Source organism: Panicum virgatum, chromosome 9K (assembly GCF_016808335.1).
Source record: "Panicum virgatum strain AP13 chromosome 9K, P.virgatum_v5, whole genome shotgun sequence".
Taxonomy (NCBI): domain Eukaryota; kingdom Viridiplantae; phylum Streptophyta; class Magnoliopsida; order Poales; family Poaceae; genus Panicum; species Panicum virgatum.
The window spans coordinates 9916741-9935233 of NC_053144.1; the positions used below are offsets into that span (position 1 = coordinate 9916741).

The 18493-nt window shown below is 44.5% G+C and overlaps 2 long non-coding RNA genes and 1 pseudogene across 3 annotated transcripts; all 3 read right to left on the minus strand.

Moving 5' to 3' along the window:
* Positions 1-1280: 1280 nt before the first annotated feature.
* LOC120649997 lies at positions 1281-2488 on the minus strand. The gene is made up of 2 exons (XR_005665437.1): positions 2148-2488; positions 1281-1628 (listed from the first exon to the last, which is right to left on the minus strand). It is a non-coding gene; the product is annotated as an uncharacterized LOC120649997 (long non-coding RNA).
* A 2215-nt stretch (positions 2489-4703) lies between these two features.
* LOC120649998 lies at positions 4704-10578 on the minus strand (annotated as a pseudogene). Its single transcript, XR_005665438.1, has 4 exons — positions 6711-10578; positions 5438-6328; positions 5212-5362; positions 4704-5130 (listed from the first exon to the last, which is right to left on the minus strand). The product of XR_005665438.1 is annotated as a pentatricopeptide repeat-containing protein At4g01570-like (transcript).
* Positions 10579-14193: 3615 nt separating this feature from the next.
* LOC120648520 lies at positions 14194-15078 on the minus strand. Its single transcript, XR_005664974.1, has 2 exons — positions 14663-15078; positions 14194-14587 (listed from the first exon to the last, which is right to left on the minus strand). It is a non-coding gene; the product is annotated as an uncharacterized LOC120648520 (long non-coding RNA).
* Positions 15079-18493: the final 3415 nt, after the last annotated feature.

Genomic DNA, 18493 nt, shown 5'->3' on the forward strand with positions numbered 1-18493 from the left:
TTATATCGATTTTACAAGTTTACTGTTTAATACGCGCTGGGCGCCAGGACCTAAATGTATTTTTTTTTATATTTAGGTCTTGTCGCCCACTGAATGAGCGACAGGCACCCATTTTTAAAAATTTTCCTATTCGACATATATTTTTAAAATTTTGTTTTTTTAATATAAAAATGAAAAAAAGGCTTACGGGCCACCGCTGCCACCCACTACCCGCCGGTCCGACGGACCTTCTGATATCTGGTCATTACTCACTTTCAGCACGTTGGTGTCTCTCCTCTTCTGCCACCACTCCGCCGTCCCGACGGGGCTTTTCGATGTCATGCCACCCACTCCCCGCTTTCTAATAGATTATGAGCTTCTGATCGTCTATTCTCTCAATTTTCTTAGAAAAATGGAATCAAGTTTAAATGGTCAACACAATGATTCGAAACTTTCTAATAGATTATGAGCTTCTGATCGTCTATTCTCTCAATTTTCTTAGAAAAATGGAATCAAGTTTAAATGGTCAACACAATGATTCGAAACTCTGAAGATCATGATGATTCTATTAGATCAATTAGTACAAGATCAGAAAACTTGCCGGTGCTTCTTCAACCTTGTTCGTGCTTCTACAACTTCAACACAATTAATAATTGCATAATATATTACATTATGTAATTATTAATTAAACCTCAAGTTTGAAACATTAATCCTTGCTGGTGCTTCTTTAACCTTGTAGACTATCACTCTTCTTCCAGTTTGACCTTACATAATATATTGATTTAAAAAGAAGAAGTGACAGATAATTTAGAACAAAAAATCTATTTGGCTTTTGGAACAAAATGCTACAATTGTTCCTCTGGAACATAATTGTTGGAGAACAAATTATTGCATTTGTTCCTCTAGAGCAGAATTTCCAATTTAAAAACAAATAGTTGTTTCAATAGTATTATATTTGTTCCAATGGAACAAATTTTTGATTTACAACCAATTATGAATTAAAATAAAATTATTGATGTGGAACATAATACTAGAATTGTTTCAATAGAATACATTTTTGATTTGAGAAAAAAAATTGTGGAACAAAAAATTCTATTTGGCTTTTGGAACAAAATGCTAGAATTGTTCCTCTGGAGCATAATTGCTGGAGAACAAATTATTGCATTTGTTCCATGGAACAAAACTTCCAATTTAAAAACAAATAGTTGTTACAATAGTATTATATTTGTCCCAATGGAACAAATTTTTTATTTAGAACAAATTATGAATTAAAATAAAATTAGGAATAATTTGTTCTACTCTGAGATGGGAGCAACAAATTTAAATTTCACGAAATGGAACAAATTATTACATTTACATTTGTTCTAATGGAACAAATTTTTTGATTTAGAAAAAAATAAAAATTTGTACAACATATGTGGAACATAATACTAGAATAGTTCCAATAGGACACATCCTTGATTTGAGAACAAATAAAATATGTGGAACAAAAATTTCTATTTGGCTTTTGGAACAAAATGCTACAATTGTTCATCTGGAACAAAATTGCTGAAGAACAAATTTCTACAATTGTTCCTCTAGAACAAAGTTGCTGGAGAACAAAACGACATGAAGAGAACCGAATCTTCAAACATTCTGGAGGTGCCATGCTGAAACTTGTAACAGAAACCAAATAAAAAAGAATGGAACAATTGCGTATGAATATAAGGCAAGAAAGCTAAACCAAAAAAGCTCTAATTGCAAATATGCAAACAAGTATGAATTTTAGGAACTACTATACTAAATACAGACCTGAATAGACATAAAAGTACACATAGAACTGCGCTTCGACCATACTGCTAATGATAAGAAACGGAACATTAACGAGTAAAATAGCTAGAGACAAATCTTTAGATAAATAGCTAGAGACATACGAATGGAACATGCATAAAAGAAATTGTGGAAAGGAATTAAACTAGGAACTAGAAATGGGGATCAACAATAGCACTGAACATTAACGAGTAGCATCTGTACATCACCAAATAAGCGCACCTATTGCTTGCAATATTGTGGAAGGAAGGAAGCAATCATCACAGGAAGATATTGGGTAAAAAGGAATCGGCATAGCGTACCAACTAATCAAACCAGGGAAATCAAAAACAAGATTCCAATTGAAGATCCTCCATTACCTCGACGGAATCCTCTCTCAAGGAAACCCTAGCCAGCTAAATGGATGCCTTGCGAAAGCCGTCGCCTCGCATGAACCCTCCCGTGCAGAAACCCTCACCGGTGAATAGCCTCGGCTTTCATCCCGTGCTGAATCCCTCACCGGCGAATGGCGCCTCATTGCGGAAGCTATCGCAGCAGTCGCTGGAGAACCGAAACAAAAGCAAGAAGAAGAAAAGAAGGAAACAGAAGATGCGAGAGGAGGAAAAGGAAGAAAAGAAAGCTGGGCCGATAACTTGGGCCGGTGAGCAAAGAAAAGAACCGAGCAGGCCGCGCACGGGGAAACGCTTTTGTGACGAAATGGATGGCACCCGCACGCGTGAGTGCGTGACCCTTAATATTTGTGTGTGTGGTGGGGGGGGTTATATACTTCCCCCTCCCCTGGGCAGCTGGCTGGGCCGGCCTCGGCCGTTGGAGTTAGCGGGTCACTATTGGGCCGGCCTGCTAACTCTGTGTCGAGCGGGCCGGCCCACAGGCTAGGGTGACGGCCCAAGCTCGAGCACGGTTCACAGACCGGGCCAGCCCAGGCACGATAGGGAGCGGGCCGGGCCAGACCAAAAATCCGAGCTTTCGGGCGGGCCAGTGGGCTGCATGGCCAACAATTGGAGGCGGATTAGACAAGTGGGTGTTCTCTAAACGTGTCACTGGCACGTGGGGTCCGCTATGTGTTGGGCTAACTTGCACCCCACGGAAGTTTTGGCCCATAAGCTTTTCTTCTCTTTTAGCTTTTGGGGCGGATGGGCTTTACGGGCTTTCTTCTCTTCTCCTGCTGAATCCTCTTCATGGGCCCAAAATTTTGCACGCCGCCTAGCGGATTAGAAATCAGTTGCTTTAGGTTGGGCCGGCGTACACGTGCGATCCAGCTCAGAAGATTTGGGTGGTTTTTTTATTTTTACATTTTTCAATTTTGTTTTTTACAAAAATATATTTTCGTTTTCGAAATTTACAAGTATATACCCCTGCATCCCTGCTGCCGGGCGGCCGGCACCTGGTCGCCCCGCTGCGGGGCGGCAGGGGGTTTTCAACAATTTTCAACGGTGAAAATTTGCGCGCCGGCCCCTGGAGGACCGGTCGCCCGGCAGTGGGGCGACCGGTCCCCCAGGCCGCCCGGCAGCGGGGCGGCGGGCCTGGTGCGCAAGCCGGCCACCCAAACGCGCACCAGGCAGCAGCAAGCAGCTGCGCGCGGCCCAAGGCCAACAGCGGCGCTCCTCTTTCAGCCAGCAGCACATGCGGGTGATTAATTTACTGCTCCAGCTCTTGCATGCAACAGTGAACTATCTTTGATTTGGCATTATTTATTTACTGCTTGCTTGTTTTGTCCGGGAGATTGAGAAATGGATTAGTTTTTCAGACAATGAATTTGAGCCCGTATATATATAATCTGTTGAGTGTTGAGTGAAAATTTGCACGCCGGCTCCTGGAGGACCGGTCGCCCGGTAGCGGGGCGGCCGTCCCCCAGGCATATAATCCAGAAAAAATCCAGGAAAAATTTGCTTCACCAAAAATCCAGGAAAAATCCAGAAAAAAGTTATCGGTTTGTCGTAACACTATTCATACAACATATAATGGTCTAACAGTTCAGTAGTACTGCAAAAGTGTGCTCCGCTGCCGGACGACCGGTCCTCCAGGGGCCGGCATGCAAATTTTCACTCAACACTCAACAGATCATATATATACAGGCTCAAATTCATTCTCTGAAAAACTAATCCATTTCTCAATCTATCCGACAAAGCAAGCAAGCAGTAAATAAATAATGCCAAGTCAAAGATAGTTCACTGTTGCATGAAAGAGATGGAGCAGTAAATTAATCACCTGCATATGCTGCTGGTTGAAAGAGGAGCGCCGCTGTTGGCCTTGGGCCGCGTGCAGCTGCTTGCTGCTGCCTGGTGCACGTCTGGGTGGCCGGCTTGTGCAGCAGGGCCGGCCGCCCCGCTGCCGGGCGACCGGTCCTTCAGGGACCGGCGCGCAAATTTTTACCGTTGAAAATTATAGAAAACCCCCTGCCGCCCCGCGGTGGGGCGACCAGGTGCAGGCCGCCCGGGATATATATCTGTAAATTTCGAAAACAAAAAAATATTTTTGTAAAAAACGAAATTAAAAAATAAAAAAATAAAAAAATCGCGAAGATTTGGAGCAGTCGCTTGAATTCCTCGCGGCGCGCGTCTTCCTGTGGCCGATCACCCTGAGATCACAGGCTCTGCCGGTCGCCCGCCGGACATCGATGCAGAGGAGAGGAGAGTGTGGGCGGCGGAGATCAATCTGTGTGCACCGCCCATTCCCGCGCTCTACATCCAACTGGTTGCAATTGCTTGTCCCTGCGTGCCGGCAAGTGATAGCAGGTGATCGATGACGACCTCAGCTCAATGGCAAGCAGCAACTGGCACCCCCCGCCCTGCTGCCCCCTGTACTAGGTAGAGGTTCTGTTTCAGAGACTTTATGCTTTCTGTATCACCCCAATGGAATGCTTCGAGAGTTCGAGTTGAGCTAGATATATCTGTTCAAGACTATTCCAGCATGGCTTCTAGTAGGGAAGATAGCAGCAATACACTTGTATTAATAACATCCGGATCACAGCGAAAAGAAATTATTTCACAATATTGATCTAGACAAATGTTTTATGATTGAAAACTAAGAGGAGTTACTCTATCTACCCTCTATGACTGTAAGAGTCACTGTGTTCTTAGAGTTCACAATACTTTCACTCATTTGCCCCTCATCACTATTTCTCTTTATGAAATATGCAGGGTGATTTGGCGCTGGTAGTGTTGTACATCCATTCTCCAAGTTGAGCACAACATTAGACATGAATGGCCTGTCGTCAGGATTTTCTTGTACACACAAAAGCCCCATATGGACGCAGAGTGAAGCTTCATCTAGTAAGCAGTTCTCCACAATACATTTGTCTACCAAATCTTTTGCCTTCCCTTCCTTCCAAAGGTTCCATGCCTGAAACAATTGTCACTCATTGAGATTGTATAAAAACTAGATCAAAACCCTTTACTCTGCTAAATAATAATATTTACTTACATAGACTATTAGGTTTGCGTAACTCGGAATGCGATCAACAGAGCTTATCTTGATGCCACTTACAACCTCCAACAGTAAGACACCAAAGCTATAGACATCGGTCTTCGCAGAGAAAATGCCCTCCATTGCATACTCAGGAGCCATATAAGCACTGGTATTTCATATGCAAAAGTTATTAAGATGAATTTGGTACAATCATATATAATTCGTGAAGAATAGTACTTACTATGTCCCAACAACTCTTCTTGTATTTGCATTTTCCTGGTTGTCACCAAAGATCCTTGCCATACCAAAGTCTGCTATCTTGGGTCTCATCTCTGCATCTAGCAAAATATTACTGGCTTCGAGATCTCTGTGTACTATTGTAAGTCTTGAATCATGATGGAGGTAAAGAAGTCCTCTAGCTACTCCTTTGATTATCCCGAACCTTATTGGCCAATCAAGTGTTGCATTTCTTTCATGACCTACAATGAACAATCATGGAATGTCTATTAAAACTAGTAAGGTGCCCGTGCTAACGCCACGAAAAATTTTCAGACATACACCAAACAATACATGATTCATAATTCAAATTGAAAAATATTTAATTCACACAAAAGATAAAGTATTTTGTTGATTACACAACCACATACATAGAGTAAAATCACAACTTTATGGGATCATACATTGAATTTTGATGTATCATCTTAAGAAATGCTAGACAAAGACCATAAACCATCTAAGAACGACAGGCTCAAGGCTGTCGTTTCCCCTAATTTTTGCAAACTAATCGGAGCTTGAAATTGGCATTAGGAGTTCAGGACAGCATAGGTTAATGCAATCCCATATCTTGTTCTCTCTCCCCACTCTCTCTCTCTGCCACCTAATCAAAAATCTTATGTGGACTTGCAGAGTTTTCTTGATGCTTTCAGAAACTAATGAATGAAACCCAATGAAAGCAACCTACAAAATTTACTCCCATTTTCAGCTTCTGCCTTTCTCCCTCCACTTCAGCAAACTGCACGCTGAGTTCTGAGTACCTCCTACCCTGCATTTCCTTTAGCTCACTTTCTACTGCTACCTGCCTTCTTTTCAACTTAATCATGCCGCTTCATCATTGTGCTGCTTCAAGAATGACCTAAGAAGAAAAATGAAGAAATTTAATTGACTTGATTTACTAAAACCTACATTTGTTGTATTTGCTGAAAACTGCAGTCTGAATCTGCTGGATGTGGTTGTTTCACTGTTTTAACAGGTGAAATTGGTAGCTGCTAGCCGTCCCAGCTTCTATTCTGTTAATTTGGTGGGACTAACTTATTTTAATCTTCCCGTAAAAGCACAGCTGAAACCTATACTCCAAAAATGCTAAAAGCTGTGGACCATAATTCATCATATAATCGATGCAGATGTCCAAAATTATTTCGTGTTCGTGTATAGAGATGCATCATATCAGTAAAAGCCATATAATGCTAAGAACTATGTGTAAATGAAGGAACTCAGAATGGCAAGAAGCATGTTACCAACGGATCAAATCAGCTTGTTTCCAGTGATCCAATAACAACATGACTTCATTCTTTGCCTCCAAAATTTTACACACAATTGATAGGAGTTAGTTTGATGTCAATCCTCGGAAATAAATGAATCTGATTTGTCTGATTCGCACCTGTAGCTCATGGATTTTTTTTTTCTTCAAATGATCCTCTTCCTGTGTTAAGCACATCTGTATAGAAGACAACAATTATTCTTATGAGAGAAAAGAATAAAGATGAAATCACAACAATTGGGCAATAAGTTTCATGAACTATACATGCCCCATTCAACATTTAATTAACAAAAGAGCTTAAAGTCTTCTAGTGTTTTTTCACCATATTAAGGATTCCAGGAGCCAGACCAAGAGGACTATTTGAATTACAGCAACAAGTGTTAGATTAAAATATCGAAGGACCTTATTGATTTGTCCTTGTTTTCATAGGAAGGTGGCTCTGTGACTCCATTTCCTGTGCTTAAAACTCTGAAAGTTGCAAATTTGAAGGAAAAAAAAGGTCGTACTTCCTACCATGGGTTCGATAAGAGAAGCCAAGATTGCTCTGTTAGTTCAAAAGAAGAATGCATAGGTAAGATAATTTATTTCAACATTTGGTTGACGCATGTATACTGATAGCATATTCATGTAAAAAAAAGGGAGCAAATGAGTTCAACACCTGAATTAAACAACTATAGGAAAAACATTGACATAACTAAAACTATCAATATCTCCCAACATATCACTTGTAGAGAAAAATGAGAGCATGACTGAGTCTATGCAACATCAAACTTCACACAAGGGAAAAGAAAAAAGAAACAGAAGTATCTACAGGTACCTACCGAATACTTCAGCTATCCAATTCTCTAATAAAATGCATTCTTAACAATGACTTTGCAGCAGACAATTGTGATCAAGTAATTCTAAATAGCCTTATACATTGCTGCAGTTTCATTCATCTAACATATATTGGATACAAAACTCAAAAGATAACTAACAAAAAAATTAGGGAAAAAATAATTGCATACTGCAAGATTTACCTCATGGCAGTTTAAATTGACTCTGCATATGTGATGTGGTACTGGAAGATCCCATTCGATGCAATTAATGCAGTTTGTGGCATTTGACGTGTCATTTGGACAACATGCTGCCTAATCATCTAAGCATGTTTACAGGAAACCCGCAGTAATTTCTCTAAACTGTCAAGACATCAGACATCTTCCTTCTTGGTAAAAGCAGGAATACCAGCATACTGAAAGTGATTATCACTCCAGTATTGTGGTTCAGCCAAGCCTTCTGAACTGTATTAGTACCAAATTTTTTATAACAATAATAATGATTTGTACTGCAGTTTTTCAGTTTGAATATAGAAAGAACGTGCCTTCAAATGATCCATACAAAATTAGAAGTTATGGCACTGTTTTTGTTCATATTTTATTGCCGTAGTTCATTCATCCTGCTGCCTTTTCTTTTCAATCTCCTTATGAAGGAAAACCAGTATTGTTTCTGTGGCATGGTTTGGCACAATGCCTTCTGTAATCATCCTCCTCAAATACTTGTCAGCTTCCTTTAATCTACCAGCTTTTGCATTAATATTAATCAAGGTATTAAAAGTGACAACATCTGGCTTCATGCCGCTTCTGAGTATCTGCTCAAACAAACAGCTTGCTTCTTCAACCTTCCCAACCTTCCCAAACTGATTGATCAGTGTGTTATACATGACAATGTCCATGTAAACACCTTTCTTTGACAACCTGTCAATAATTGTGCTAGCAACCTCTGCTTTTCCCATCTGCCCGAGACCCTGAATGATTAGATTATAAGTTGCTACATCATTAGGACAGAGCTGTCCGCCCCTCTCATGAAGAATTGCCCACACCTGTTTCAAATATCCCTTCTTGACAAATGAGGTCATCAGTGAATTGTATGTATAGCTTGTCCCTTTGTTTCCTAGATTTGTAAAGATCTCAAATAACTTGCAAGCTACACTTAGCTTCCCTTTGGCTAAAAAAATTGACACGTATGTATTGATCATGTCAGCGTCAAAAGTTTTGGCCCCCATACCTTGCACCCGCTGCCCTCTGTGCATTGTAAATATAACAGAGCTCTCTAAACTGTCAGCACGTTTAGCAAGATGATCCAAGTGTGGTGACAATGACCAATCATCCTTGGGATCATTATTTGGGGGCATCAGTATCAGTACGTCCTGCAGGATTAACCAAACCCATTACGTCATCCATATTACCATCAAAGGAAAACATCGGCATCCCATCTTTTGCCCTGTCCTGAGGGCCTCTCAAGGCAACCATCATGTTTGATTTCCACCAGATGGCATCCGGCAATACAGAGCCATCCCTTATAAACTTTACTATTTGTTCTTCCAGGTCCCAACGTTTACTCTTGGTAAAACCTATAAGCAACGATGTTATGGTAACCAAATCAACAACGAAGCCCCTCTGCTCCATCTCCTTCACCAACTCTAGGGCCTCTGCAACTTGGTCCCCCACCCCCTCCTTGCAGAACTCCCGCACCATGATACTATAAGCAATTCCATCCAACAGTTGTTCTTTCCTTCTTAGCTCATAAAACAGCCGGCATGCTGCTTCTGCCCTCCCATTCTTGAACAGCCCATCGATCACAGTGTTGTGTGTGCTCGCTGAGCATTGGATTCCATCCGCCACCATTGTCTCAAAAAATCCACATGCCTCATCGAGCTTTTTCGCTTTAAACAGCCCATCAAGAAGTGAATTGTACACAACAACATCACTCACCCCACTGCTACCCCGCATCTCCTGAAACACACGCAATGCATCATCCATCCGAAAACTCTTGCAGCACCCATTCATGACTGCTCGATAAGTGAACACATCAGGCTCAATTCCAGAAGACTTCATTTCATCAAAGGTGACCAAAGCATCAGTAACCCGCCCACCAACCACAAGCGCCCGGATGACCGAGTTATGCGTGCATATGTCTGGCACAACAGGAGTGGCAGCCTTCATTGCCGCGAAAAGCCTCAGTGACATATCCAGCTGCCTCCACTTGCCAAACGCGTGGATGCAAATGTTGTAGAACCTTACATTCGACTGGAGGCCCCTCCTCGACATTTCGTCGAACACATGGCGGAAGTCATCGCAGAGGTTCTCCTTGGACAAGGCGAGAAGGAGGCGGTTCGTGGCCCGGATGGGCGGTGGGTGGGAGGCGATAGGCAGTAGCCTGCGAATGGCGGGGACGGCCGCGATGATGTCCGGGGAGGCTATGAGGGAAGGGAGAGCGGCGGCGGCGAGGCGGGGGAGGAGGTCGGGCGGCGCGGCGTCCAAGAGGGCGAGCGCGGCGTCGAGGCGCGACGCGGAGAGGAGCGATGCGAGGAGGGTGGGGAGCAGGGCGGCCGGGGACGGGCAGGAGAGCGCGAACGGGAGGAGCTCGTCGAGGAGCGTCGGGGAGCCCGCGGCGAGCGCGCGGAGGAGGGCGGGGAAGGTGGAGGCGAGGAGCGGGGAGGCCGGCGGCGTGGCGGCGAGGAAGAAGGAGAGCTTGGAGGCCGGCGGGAGCGCCGGGTGGCGGAGGATGTGCAGGTGGACGGGGAGCGGCAGCGGCGCCGCGGGCAGCAGCTCGGCGGGCAGGTGCGGCGTGGCGAGGAGGTGGGTCGCGAGGCGGGTGGCGAGGAGCGCGTCGGTGAGGCTGGAGAGCGGCGTGGCGGCGGCCGCGGTCGAGAGCCGGCGGCCGCGGATGGCAGCGAACAGCCCGGGTGGCATGCCTGCTGCCCCGCGGGGCGTCGTGCTGCGCTGCGTGCGACTGCGACGGCCGCGCTTTCAGGTGGGTTTCTCCGCGCGCAGCCGCGCACTCTCCCACTTCCCGGCCGCGAGCGCACACAATGGGGGGATCGCCGGGGCGGCTCGGCTCGACCACGACCCACGGCGGGCGGCGCGTCAGGCGTTCCCTGAGCCGCACAGTGGGCTGTGATGTGCGCTTGGGCTTTATCGTGAAGGACTGAAAACGGCCACAGGCTGCTTATATAAATAAAAAAACGAGTTCCTCTAAAAAAAACGAATGAGGCATTGGCCCTAAAGGATCTCGGAGCCTGGCAGCTCTTGCCTCTGCCGTTTTTTTTGTGTGGGTGGGTGGGTAAAGAGCAGCTCCAGCGTTGAAGGAAAGCGAACGGGGCGCTGCATGCAAACCATACGCATTGGATGGTTCGCATGTTTGCTGTCAGAAAGTGGAAGTGAACTCTACAAATGCGCCGAATCAAAGCCAATAAAATAATGAGGCATGCACATAGCCATTACTTCCTCCTCTCATTTCAAATAGAAATAAGCATTGTACAGTATATATGGAGGCGAGGGCGGATGAGGATCACGATTTTTCATTTTGTGATGTGGGCCCCACTTTTCGATGTTGACGCTCGAGAGACCGAACCGTGATTTGGTTCAGCAGGTTGCCTTTGCGAGTTCTAACAGGACTGGAGCTGCTAAATATGCCCCTGGCGCTCGGATCCCATCCATGGATTTCATGCTACGTACACACACGTACAGTGGAGACTGCAGTCTGCAGGGACGCCATGCCACTCTCTCTGTTTAGATCCAAAATTTTTACCTCAAAAAATATCACATCGAACATTTGGATATATGTATGGAGTACTAAATAAAGTCTAATTTTAATTTTTTTTTGCACGAATGGGTTGTAAATCGCGAGATGAATCTAATGAGCTTAATTAATCCATGATTTGCAACAATGATGCTACCGTAACTATCCGCTAATTGTGAACTAATCATGGATTAATTAGGCTTGTTAAATTCGTCTCGTGATTTACAACTCATCCGTGTAAAAAGTTTTGTAAATAAATTTCATTTAGTACTCCGAAATAACAAGATTTTATTTCAATTTTTTTTTTTGCAAAATGAACTAAACACAATATCCTTGGAGAGATTCAGTACCACGTCGCGGTCATGTCAACCGCATCGCGTTTGCATTTCGCTTCTAAGATTCCACTACTAGCACCATTACCAGCGTGCGCCACCTGTGGCTGTGTGTGCCTCGTCGGCAATTCACCAGCCCCCCGTGGGCGAGCCTTTCAGCAAGGGATTCTACAGACTACAGCCAGTCAGCCACGTAGCCGGATGCAACAAAAGAAGAAGAAGACATTTTGACCGTAGCGGCGTAGCATCATGGCGCTACCCCCTTAAATTTCACCCCTGAGAAGAAATACTCACGCGGCGCGGAAAGGAAAAAAGAAAAGTTTTGGTCATGCTTTTCTTTTGACCACAGCTAGCACAAATTTTAACTAACAATTAGGGTACTAAATGAAGGCAGTTTACAAAATTAACTCCACAACTACTGCGCTACTTCGCGAGACGAATCTAATAAAATCTTTGGCCGCACGGTTAGAGAATTGTACTGTAGTATTACTGTAGTCAATCACGAATTTTTTAGCTCGTTAGATTCGTCGCGCAAAATTGCACCCATTTATAAAAAAAATTATAAATAGACTTCGTTTAAGTCCGTATGCATGAAAGATTTCGCGGTTACTGTTCACAGCACAGATGAACCAAACGGGATGTGAGTGCAGCTACGCATGTGAGTGCTACGCTGAAAAAGCTATCGACAGGAGCCAGCGGACAAACGCGAAATTCGAATCAGAGTTGGAACATGCATGGCAGTATCAGCCGGATGGCTTCTCAAGCGTACAGTCACCGTACATATCCTGTACCTGCTCAGTGCCTTCGCATCCGACGATTGCTTGCTGTAGCCTCTGCCATGCTTCAGGCGCAGGGCTACAGTGTTAGTACGTACTTGTTTGGATGCAAAACCTTTTGGCGCAGATTTTGTGATTTTTACGTTCCAAATGATGCCGAGTTTGTAAATCAATCATCACTCTGTTGGTTGTGCTGCGGTTGGTGGCTGGTGCTGATTTGTTGTGAGAGAAAAGTATCGTTGGCTGGTTGGTGGCTGCTGGCTGGTGCTAGTTTGGTGTGAGAGAAAAATACTGTTGGCTGGATGCAGCGAACAGAGTGTATGTAATTAATCACGTTGCCGGTGGGCAAGCTTTGCATATACCCTCAGCATTCCCTACCCATACTCATGAGTTAATTATCCAATTATTATCCTACCCATAACCTGCCCACTTCAATTTGACCATACCCATTGGGTAACGGATAATATAGAATGTATATGGGTAATCGTGCATCGAACAGAGAAACAAGTCGTGGCTGTACAGGATACATTGAGACATCTGAAAACAAGCTCAACCTGGAGCGCACCGTGTTAGACAGCCACGTAATAATCTCAACGTGCATCTCCATGGGTGGAGATCAATAACAACATATTCAATTTCTATCTTAGAGCATCTCCAAGAATCTAGGCAAATCAAATTAGCTAAATTTTTATTTAGCTATTCATTTAACTAAGATTGTCTTTTTATTTGGTGGTACTCTCCAACAGCCTAGCTATCTATTTATTCAACCATTCCCCTACCCACACACTGATGAGTGGGTCCCACGTGTCATCCCCTTCCACTGACTGTCGAGGGGCTTGATGGCAGCCGCGAGAGCGGGAGGAGGCGACGGCGGTTGGGCTCGGCGCGACGGCGGCCGGTTGGGGAGCTCGTATGGGAGGTCTTGGCAGAGCTTCTCACGGAAGGAATCGAACTGAAACGCCGCCTTGAGCTGGGCTAATCGAGCTGCTGAGCGGAGACGGCCTATGGCGGTCATGGCGGACACGGGAGCAGGACCTGTCGAGGGGCCAGCAGCTCCCAGTAGTAGGCGGACATGGCGGCGTAGTTGCCGTAGGCGAGCTGCACCATATCATCCTCGTCGGGCCCCTGAGGAGGATGCAGCTAGCCGAGAATCTTGCCAACGTTCTGCTGCACCCTCGAGAAGGCTAGCTTGGCGAGCTCCGAGAAGTCCATCTCGCCGCGCGCGCACTAGGAGTGAGAATCCAACCTCTGCCGGGAGCTCGGCGCCGCAGCCTAGGTCCGCGCGCCGCCGCGGCTGCAGGATGCCGGGTCGTGGCCGCGGGCGCCGGGGCTGGAGGCGTTGCACGTTAAGGCGGAGGCCGCGGGCGCCGGGGATGCACAAGGGGCCGCCGGGGAGCAGAACGGCAGCAGCTGAGCAGAGCGGGCGGTGGAGGGGCTTCGCCTTGCGCCCGGCCACCCTCCGCGGTGCGGGACGAGGAAGACGGAGGGGCGAGATGCCGAGCGAGGCCGGCCCGGCAAATATGCCGCGCGAGACCTGCGTTTTGCCGAACGGGATAGCGAGGCAGCCGGGATAGCGAGTCTGTTGGATGATGTTTTTCTGATTTTTTTTCCAAAATTTTAGCTAGCCAGATCTATTTGGAGAGTCTGTTGGAGATGCTCTTACAATACGAATGTTATAGAAGTGTACAACAGTAATCTTTTACATCATCCTCTATCCTCTCTGTACAGAAACTAACTCCTAGCAAGATTCATGTCTGAGCCACTTAACATAGAGCATGCCACTTGCAACGTCCACAAACATTGTATCAGATCTTTCTTCTTCCTTGATTGCTGAAAAGTTATAATATTGTCAGCTTAGACAAGGGTAAGCCATATTTCAAACAAGGTATATGAAAATACAACACTACAAAATGCAGAATTTCAGATCGACGAGGACACAAAGGTCTGATTCTATACTTTAGCGGCTAGACTGATATGCTGAAATATGTGAGACTCACATTTTTTTCTTAAAAGAGTATAAATGTCAACAGCTCAGTGTATAATATTGAATAAAGCAATCTAGTGCCATTAGAGTAGGGTGAAACATGAAAGCCTACCTTAATCACCATCAGTTTGATCTTCCTGATTTCGAGTTGCTACAAATAATTCATAAGCAGGTATGCTATCTTCGACAACTCTCGGCTCAACTGTTTGAAATAAAATAAAGTTAGAAAGCCTATATATAAGTACCAAAAATATTACATAGAAGTAGAAATATGCACCTGGTATGCGACCCTTGAGCCAATCATGTGAACACATTATAGCCTCAATTATTTCCGAGGTTGCAGCGATAATCATCAAGTATTCTTTTAGCAGAACTGAAAATTGACTCAGAGGCTACGATTGAAAGTGGAACACTCAATATATCATGAGCCATCCGAGAAATGATTGGATATTTTGGGCCATTAACCCTCCACCAAGCCAGAATATCAAAAGAACTATTGCCAATTCCAGGAGAAGACGGATCTTCGAGATAGATCTCCAACTCTGATTTACTATGACGACTTGAATTGCTCTCATATATAAACTTCTCTAGTCCCAACCTAGTTGCAAACAAACTAGATGATGACTGTGTTGAACTAGGTATTGCTGCCTCAGAATTCCTTGATGAGTTACCATCTGATGATGCTTGGGAGGGTTGATGTCGGTACCCCTAGACTGGGGTATCCCTTCTTGCTGAGGCTAGGCAAGAGCTTCGTAGTCATCCTTGACTACGTGCTGGCGGCCTAAGCAGTCGGACCCCCGTGGTCCGGAGCCCTTCTCACTCGGTGTAAGGATCGATGGAACAAGAGGGGGGTGAATTGGGCCTTTTTCAAAATTCTAAAACAATTAAAACAACCTTAACCTATGCAATGCTAGTAAGGCTCAATGCACCAACCGGCTAACTAAGCAAACTACACAAGCTAGCAAAGATACAAAAAGATATGAAACTAAGCAAGGTAGAGCTAAGTTATAATCTCTAAGGTTAAGCACATGAATAATTGCAAAAAAGTAAGTGCTTGAAATGAAAGAGTGGGCAAGAGACAACCGGATTTTTTCCCGTGGTGTCGATGTGTTGGCACACACCCCTAATCCACATTGTGACACTCACTAAGAGTCTTGTCACCTCCCATGTCACCGAGACTTTGGCGCTCACTAAGAATCTCCGTTCACCATCCCGGCGTGGTGGAGCTCAAGCCACATACAAACTTCTTCGGGCTCCCACAAACCTTGGCAAGCTCCGGAAGAAACACCTTCAATCACCAAGATCTTCTAGGTGCTGTCAATCACCAAGAGTAACAAGCTAGGGTCTTCACTTGAGCAAGAACCGATCACCAAGAACGAATGCACACAAGCTTCTCTCTACTCAAGTCCTTAGTCTTGCTTCTTGAATAATTGAATGAACAAATGTGCGAAATATGAAGCTCAAGGTGGCTCTCAACAATAGTATAGTGTATGAATGTTGCCTGGTGTCAAGAGAGCTCAAAATGACCCATTGGAGGGGTATATATAGGCATCTCACACGAATAGAGCCGTTGGGGAAAAACTGCCAGAAAACTGCTTAGCGCCGGTTAATCCGATGAATGTAAACTGCCCATTTGGAAAACTAGCCGTTACAACTTGGGCAGATTAACCGACGTATCATCGGTTTAACCGGTGAGTGTAGTTGTCCATTGATCAACTAAAAAACCAAGTCTCTGGACAACTGCACCGACGTTGACTCAAATCCATCATCGGTTTAACCGGTGAGTATAACTTCTAAAATCCCTGGAAAAACCGACTCACCGGGCAAATGCACCGACATCAATTTCAAATATTGTCGGTTTAACCGGTGTGATAGCCTTGAAACACCCTGGAAAACCAACCTTCTGGACAACTGCACCGACGTCAATTTTAAACATCGTCGGTTTAACCGGTGTATAGACTTGTCCAGACTCTACTAACTGCGTTTAACCGACGTATAGAAAAATGGAAGCGTCGGTTAAACCGGTGTATAGACTTTTTCTGATTTTGCCTTTTCTGATTTGAGTGCGATCACTACAAAACTATAAAATCTATACTAACCTAAGTGTCCTTCTCAACCTTACGACACTTAGGACTAGAAAGATCCTTAGTATATATATTTGAGTTGAAAACCGAGATCGTCTTTTTGAATAATGAGATTTAAGGGCCTCTTTTGACATATGACCAAATGAGCGATAATGTTTCATTAAGCTGCACAAACTCATTAGTCACAATAATGGTTGTCATTAATCACCGAAACATACCTAGAGGGCCTAGATGCTTACAATCTCCCCCTTTTTGGTGATTGATGACAACACAAACAACACAATAACGACAGTCTGCTATGCCAGTGTGACACAGTTAGCGATAATGTTTCATTAAGCTGCACAAACTCATTAGTCACAGTGCACCCGTTGGCGCTGCCCACGCCACGCGCGTCAGTCTGCTACGCCAGTCAGACACGACAGCTCGGCTTTGCCCATCATAACGCCTACGCCGTAGACCCAACAGTCTACGCCGCAACCTACACTGCCCCAACGGGCGCCTCGTCGATGGGACAAGTGAAGACCCCCCTCGGTCAGAGAGACAACAGGGCGATGAAGCGTATCCGGGGAGAGATTCTCGACCACTGTAGCACCATTAATGTCTTTTTCGTGGTATACTATACATCCTCGTTGGGCCACCTGTCGGGGTCCAACGCCTGTGTACACGTCTTCCTTGCGCTATAAAAGGGAGACGCCCGTTAGAGAAGGCCTCAGGTCGAAAAGGGACTGATAGGTAGAGGATAGACTCATCCACAGACTCAAGAGCAATACAACTCTCAATGGACGTAGGGTATTACGCTCCGGCGGCCTGAACTACTCTAAATCTTCGAGTGTTCTGGTGTTCTTGCTTCATGAGTAGATCTGCCGAATCGACTGCACTCCCCCCGAGTAACCACCCTCTGGGATTAGGCGGGTGCACTACGCCACCCGGCTGTGGCCCTCCTCCTAGAGCCACGACAGTTGACTTGCATATTCATTAACAACTCAAGGAATGATTTTCTTGCAGATTCAATTCTTAGATCGGCCACAAATGGATCATAAAGCAATTTATAGTAGTACTCAATGGATTTCATTTTGTAGCAGGGGTCAAGAATTGTTGTAATTTCTAATAATTTATTTGCAATGTCCCGATATTTCTCAAACTTGTCCACCATTGGTACATCCATTGATGCGACAAATATATCAACACCGACCTGCCACTCCTGGAGAAGAAGATAAATTCCACAGAAATCATTGAAGTACAGACTTAAAGTGGGATATTTTGTACCTAAAAGTCTTTTTGTAACCTCATAAAAGACCTTGAGGCAATTTGCTACACAATGAATATGCTGCCAGTCCTCATTGGAAGGTAAGAACTTGTAGGAGCTATCACATTCATGCAATATGTGAAAAGCATCACGAAATTCCATAGCTCTTTCAAGCATAAGAAAAGTATCATCGCCGAAGATAGGAATATCCAACTTTGGACTACCAAATTTTCTTCTCCTTGATAACTGAAGCTTAGGACAGACTCCAATGTGGTACTTCAAGTGGCTTGTACCAGCTCTATTACCGGCTGCTAAATCTTTTTTACAGTGCTTGCATATTGCTTTATAAGTACCATCATCTAGCATAGCTAACTCAAATTCTTTCCAGACATTTGACCACAGTTTTTTATTAGCAAGCAAACTTTCTGTACTAACATCTTCCTCTAAATTTGGTTGTATCGAACTAGAAAAGTAAAATGAAGACATATTCAGCAGTGGATATGAAAATCATAGTACAAAAGGAACTAAAATTGAAGTGTTGCAATTAAAGTATAAGGAAAGCAACCGTGTGGAAAAGAATTCTTACTTGAGGTTGACACCTTCAGAGCATAAGTTAATTGAGCTGTTTTCCCTCTCTGCTGTGCCATCGGAGCTTCCAACAGTCCCATGAGAGCCCATCCCATGAGTTTCCATAAGCCACTGCAAAGAAATATAAGGTCCATTAATTTTGTGTTCGGCAACCAAATTTTCTGATCTGTATGTGCAGGAAAATAATCTG